We start from the raw sequence: 6,419 nt of genomic DNA, 5'->3' as shown, positions 1-6,419 counted from the left end.
AAAATGTCTATTCAGGTCTTCTGCCCATTTTTAAATCAGGTTGTATTTTTGATGTTGTGTTATATGAGCTGTTTATATATTTTGGATATAAGCCCCTTATCGGTCACGTCATTTGCAAATATTTTCTCCCATTCAGTAGGTTGTCCTTTCATTTGTTGATGGTTTCCTTTCCTGTGCAAAAGTTTTTAAGTTTAATTAGGTCCCATTTGTTTAGTTTTGCTTTTATTTCTTTTGCCTTAGGAGACAGATCCAAAAAAATATTGCTATGATTTATGTCAAAGAGTGTTCTGCCTACTTTTAATGTTCTGATGTTTTTAATGTTGCTAGAAATTATCCAAAAATTGGAAATGAGGGAAGAGGATTACTACAGTTTCTTTCAATGACATTCAAAAGCAGTGGCTCTCAAAATGTGCTCCTGTCAACAGCATCAGCATCACCTGAGAACAAAACATCAGAGCGTATGTGTGTGTGTGTGTGTGTGTGTGTGTGTGTGTGTGTGTGTGAAATGAATGAAAGCCATGATACAAGGGAGGAATTAGGATTATTCTGTTATTATAATGTACTCATACTACCTGTGAAGTGGTGGAGTGTTATTTGAAAGTAGACTTGAATTAGCTGTAAATGTGTGTTGCGAACTCTAGGGGGACCACTAAGAAAGGTAAAAAAAAGTATAACTGATAGCTAAGAAAAGAGAGAAAATGGAATCATATATGGTGTTCAAGTAAAACCACAAAAGGCAGAAAAGAGTGGAAGACAAAAACAAAAATCACAAAAACAAAACAAAAAAAACCCCCAAAATCAATGAACAAAGGCAACAAATAGAAAACAGTAGCAAATATGATAGATATTAATCCAACTATATCAATAACTACTTTGAATGTCAATGGTCTAAATGTACCAATTAAAAAAAAGAGATCATCAGAGTGGATCAAAAAACAAGACCAATTACATGTGTACAAGAAACCCTATACGTATATATTTATATATATGTATGTATATATGTGTGTGTATATACATATATATGTGTATATATATGTATATAAGTTAAATGGATGGAGAAAAATATACCATTCTAACACTATCCAAAAGAAATCAGCGGGGATTCCCTGGTGGTGCGGTGGTTGAGAGTCCGCCTGCCGATGCAGGGGACACGGGTTCGTGCCCCGGTCTGGAAGGATCCCACATGCTGCAGAGCGGCTGGGCCCGTGGGCCATGGCCGCTGAGCCTGCGTGTCCGGAGCCTGTGCTGCACAACGGGAGAGGCCACAGCAGTGAGAGGCCCGCGTACCGAAAAAAAAAAAAAAAAAAAGAAATCAGGAGGAGCTATATTAATTTTAGATGGAGAAGACGTCAAAGCAAGGAAATTTCACGAATGAAGAAGTGGGGAGGTTGTGCATGTGTGGGGAAGTACAAGGAATTCTCTCTACCTTCTGTTAAATTTCGTGGCAAACCTAAATCTGCTCTAAAATAAATAAAGTTTGTTAAATAAAAAATATATTTCTTTTAGGGTCTAGTGAGAGCAAACAAGTATCAATGCCTCTTTCCAGGCTATAGGGGCACTACCCTGATGGAAGTGCTCCTGAGGATGGTCTGGATTCAGCCCAATTTCCAGAGTGACAAGCAGGTGATGAGGAAAAAAAGGCAGTTTGGCCAGGAATCTGAAGCTAGGATGCCCTACAAATTTGGGCATGGTAGATCCCACAGTCACCTCAGGCAACTTCACATCTTCACTCAGTTTGCTCATCTGTAATAATACCAGAGTATACGTGGATATGTATGGATATGGACCACTATGGCTTCAGTGGCTCTGAAGTTCCCCACATTTCAGTTTGAATTCAGGCTTTGTCTCCAACTTAGCAGCTGCATGATCGTGCTTAAGTTACCCTTCCACCACCGCTTCCAGACTCAGCTGCATCATCTATAAAGTGGGAATATCAGTAGTACCCACCATAGAGGGTTACCCTGAGGATAAAATAAATAATGCACTGGGCACATTGTAAGCCTTGTGCAGTCAATTACAACTATTATTTATTAGGTTGAACCATATTACACTGACAAAGTTTGACTCTTTATGACCTATAAAATCAATAATTTCATATGGTTTGACCTAGTATCTCTTATGGGACTGTTACGAGAACTACATGAGATAATATAGGCGCGGTGCTTAATTAAGCACCATTTGAGGTGCTTAATGGTGATGATGATGGTGATGATCCACAATCCTGGAGACATTACCTGGTGTTGGGAAATCAAGAGACCCAAGTCACACATCAAGAAACTTGATCACTGTCTGTAACTAGCCCTTTAATTTACTTGTCAGTTCTACCTCCTTCACTCTTTCCCCCACCTCCTCCTGCCCTAATTGTTATAGTGGAGATCTTATCTTAGAAATCTTTGTATTGATAGATTCTAGCAAAGGCCAGGCATACAATAAATGCTGTTGGTTGAATGAGTGATTCCAAGAGATTTATGGGTTTCCCATGGGTTAGGGAGATTTGCTTTTTCTGTGGGTAAAAACTCAAAATTAAAGACTAAAATCTTGAATATAACCAAGAGACTTGGGTAAAAGATCCTCTTTAGACTTTAATTCCTTCTGTCAAAATGGATCCAGTAATACTAACCTGCTACCTCAAGGAGTATTTGAAGAGCAAGAACATCGTTGGGGAGCTACACATCTATTAGAATGGCTAAAATTAAAAGACTGACGGTATTGTGGCCAGGATGCAGAGCAGCTGGAACTCTGATACATTGCTTGTGGGAAAGCCAAATCATACAGCCACTTTGGAAAATACTTTTTGTAGTTTCTTATGAAGTTAAACATATATTTAACCACAAGACCTAGGAAGTCCATTCTGAATTATTTACCCTAGAGAAATGAAAATTTACATTCACATGAAACTTGAATATTTATAGTGACTTCATTCATAATCGTCAAAAACTGGAGCCATCTAAATGCCCTTCAGCTGGTGAATGGGTAAACAACTAGGGTATAATCACACAATGGAATACTACTGAACAATAAAAAGGAAGAAGTATCGGGAGTTCCCTGGAGGCCCAGTGGTTAGGACTCAGCACTTTCACTGCCGTGGACAGTGGACACAGGTTCAATCCCTGGTCAGGGAACTAAGATCTCACAAGCCGCACGGCCAAAATAAAAGGGAAAGAAGTATTGATACATGCAGCATCGTGGCTGAGTCTTAAATGCATTATGCTGAATGAAAGAAGCCAGACTCCGAAGGCTACATTCTGTATGGTTTCATTTATATGACATTCTAGAAAAGGCAGCACTATAGGGACATAAAACAGATAAGTGATTGCCAGGGGTTAGGAGTGACAGGAGACAGGAGGGTGATCTTGATTGTGGAAGTGGTTATTAGATTATATGCATTTGTCAAAATTAATAGCAATGTGTACTAAAAAAAATGGAGAATGTTAATGTATGTAAATTATACTCGAATAAACCGAACTTTAAAAAAAAAGAGCTAGTTGCTGGGAAAATGATTTACAAAGGAAAGCTATCACAGGGCCAACACTATTTTCACAGTAAGGGCCCATGAAGAAAATTCTCCCATGAGCAACTTGGAAGTCTGTGCTGAGCCAGAATGAAAGAATTATTATTAGTTATTTAATTTATAATTAATTTAATTAAACATTTATTGTGCCTTCCAGATGCAGGGGGTGGATGAGAGAAGAAAAAGGTCTAGCTCCTGTTCATGAGGGGCTCACAATGTCGTGAATGTGGGGTAAGAAAAAGACAGTTACAATATAATGTGATCATTATCTTTGATAATAATTAAGGAATCAGTATATAATTAGACTCTTCACACATTACACAACTAAAAGCACAAGTTAAGCATTATGAATATGGTCCCCACCCCCATACTTATTAGCAGTAGAATGAGAATTATTACAATTAGCATGTGTCAACTGCTTACTAAGTGAGAGGTATTATTCTAAGCATCCGTTTAAGCCTCACAAAAACTCTATGATCTAGGAACTATCATTATTAGCATCTTTTATAGATGAGGCAACAAAGTCACAGAAAAGTTAATTTGCCTGTTGTCACACAGCTGGTAAAGGACAGAAAAGGGATTTAAACCTGGCAGGGTGGCCACCTCCTAACCATGATATTATACTGTAGCTAGAAGGAACAGTGACCTCGGTCACCTGGACTCCTGAAATTTGGAACTGCGTTGCTCTAACTCTGCCTCAGTTTCCCTAACATCAGAGGAGAGAATCAAGCTTGTGTAGAGAGGTCAAGTATGCAAAACTCTCTGCATAAGACACCAGGATAAACCATTATTCCTTTTGTGTTTCTTTCCTGTGTTTCCCATTTGTCCACCCACCCCCATTACTAAAGTAACACGTAAGTAGAGAAGCATTGTAGAAAATGGAAGGGGCAAGACAAACAAACAAAAAATGATGAAGAAAAACCAAAAAAAACAAACCAAACAGAAAACCTTCATCCATCCATAGCCTCACCATCCAGAGGTAACTGCCATTAACATTTTGGCACATTTCCTTCTAGTGTTTTTTTTAGTCTTTTATTTACATAGCTGAGATCATACTTACATTTGTAATTTTGGACACTGATTTTTTCCCTTAACATCAGAGCATAAACTCTTTGCAAACATTATTTTAAATAAATGGCCACATAATAATCCATCATACGAATATTCTATAATTTATTAACTGTTCCTTCACAGTTGGACATTTATGTTGTTTCCAATTTTTCACTATTATAAATAACACCGCTGTGAACATTATAGTCCATAAATCTTTGTGTGCATTGCAGATTATTATTATTTTATTAAAGGAATTATTTATTTATTTATTTATTTATGGCTGTGTTGGGTCCTCGTCGCGGTGCCTGGGCCTCTCATTGCCGTGGTCTCTCCTGCAGCGGATCACAGGCTCTAGGCGCACGGGCTTCAATAGTTGTGGGTCACGGGCTCCAGAGTGCAGGCGTAGTAGTTGTGGCACACGGGCTTAGGTGCTCCACTGCATGTGGGATCCTCCTGGACCAGGGCCTGAACCCACGTCCCCTACACTGGCAGGCGGATTCCCAACCACTGCGCCACCAGGGAAGCCCTGCAGATTATTTTTTTAGGCTAGTTTCCCAGAAATGTAATTAGTAGATTAAATGTCATGAATATTTTAAAGATTATGTAGAGGTGTAGTATTCTTTATAAATAACAAATACATTCTTTACAAATAAATGGAAAGTCTTTTGGGGGTCAAAAGTTGTGTATATGTTTGTTTCTGTGTATAAGTGTGAAGGGCATAGATGAGAGACAGAATTGGGAATCATATTTTGGTCAGTGCAGAAACCACTGGACTCTTTCTCTTGTGAGCTACTTCCCAATTTTCAGGGGCACATGCTGATTAAATATTGTTCAGCTGAGTGCCAGCAATTGGGAGCAAATTTCAGATACGGAGCTTGGATGCCTTTTGCAAGTAGATTGTCCATAGAATGAGTTAGACTTGATACTTCAATATTTTTTAACTGGCACAGCACTTTCACCACCATTATCTCAACAGCTTCTCACAGCTCCTGAGTGAGATGGATTGGGGTAGCCATTACCATTCCCAGGCCATTGGGTCAGAAACTCAGGCCTAGAAAAGAGAAGTGACTTACCCAAAGTCACAGAGCTGGTTGGAGAGAGCTGGGACTAGAATTCTAGTCTCATGGCTCTAGGGCTAGAGCCCCTGTTCTGGACTAAATTATGTCTCCCCTCCCACCCCAATTCATCTGCTGAAGCCCTAATCCCCAATGTGACTGTATTTGAAGATAGGGCCTATAAAGAGGTAATAAAGGTTAAATGAGGTTATAAGGGTGGGGCCCTGATCTGATAGGATTAGGGTCCTTAAAAGAAGAGGAAGACCAGTGTTTTCTCTCTCTGCATGCTCACACAGAGAAGAGGCCATGTGAGGACACAGCAAAAAGGCAGCTGTTTAGGAGCCAGGAAAAGAGGCCTTACCAGAAAACAACCCTGTCAACACCTTGATCTTGGACTTCCATCCTCCAGAGCTGAGGAAATACATTTCTGTTGTGTAAACCACCCAGTCTATGGTGTTCAGTTATGCAAAGCCCTAGAAGTCTAATACAGATTTTGGTACCAAGAGGTGGGGTCCTGCTGTAACAAATGCCTAAAAATGTAGAAGTGGCTTTGGGACTGGGTAATAGGTAGAAGCTGGATAAGCTTTTTTTTTTTTTAACATCTTTATTGGAATATAATTGCTTTACAATGGTGTGTTAGTTTCTGCTTTATAACAAAGTGAATCAGCTATACATATACATATATCCCCATATCCCCACCCTCTTGTGTCTCCCTCCCACCCTCCCTGTCCCACCCCTCTAGGTGGACACAAAGCATGGAGCTGATCTCCTTGTGCTATGTGGCTGCTTCCCATTAGCTA

This window comes from Monodon monoceros, unplaced genomic scaffold (assembly GCF_005190385.1).
Source record: "Monodon monoceros isolate NGI ecotype Baffin Bay Population unplaced genomic scaffold, NGI_Narwhal_1 Super_Scaffold_12, whole genome shotgun sequence".
NCBI classification, from domain to species: domain Eukaryota; kingdom Metazoa; phylum Chordata; class Mammalia; order Artiodactyla; family Monodontidae; genus Monodon; species Monodon monoceros.
Note: the sequence above shows the minus strand (reverse complement) of the source record.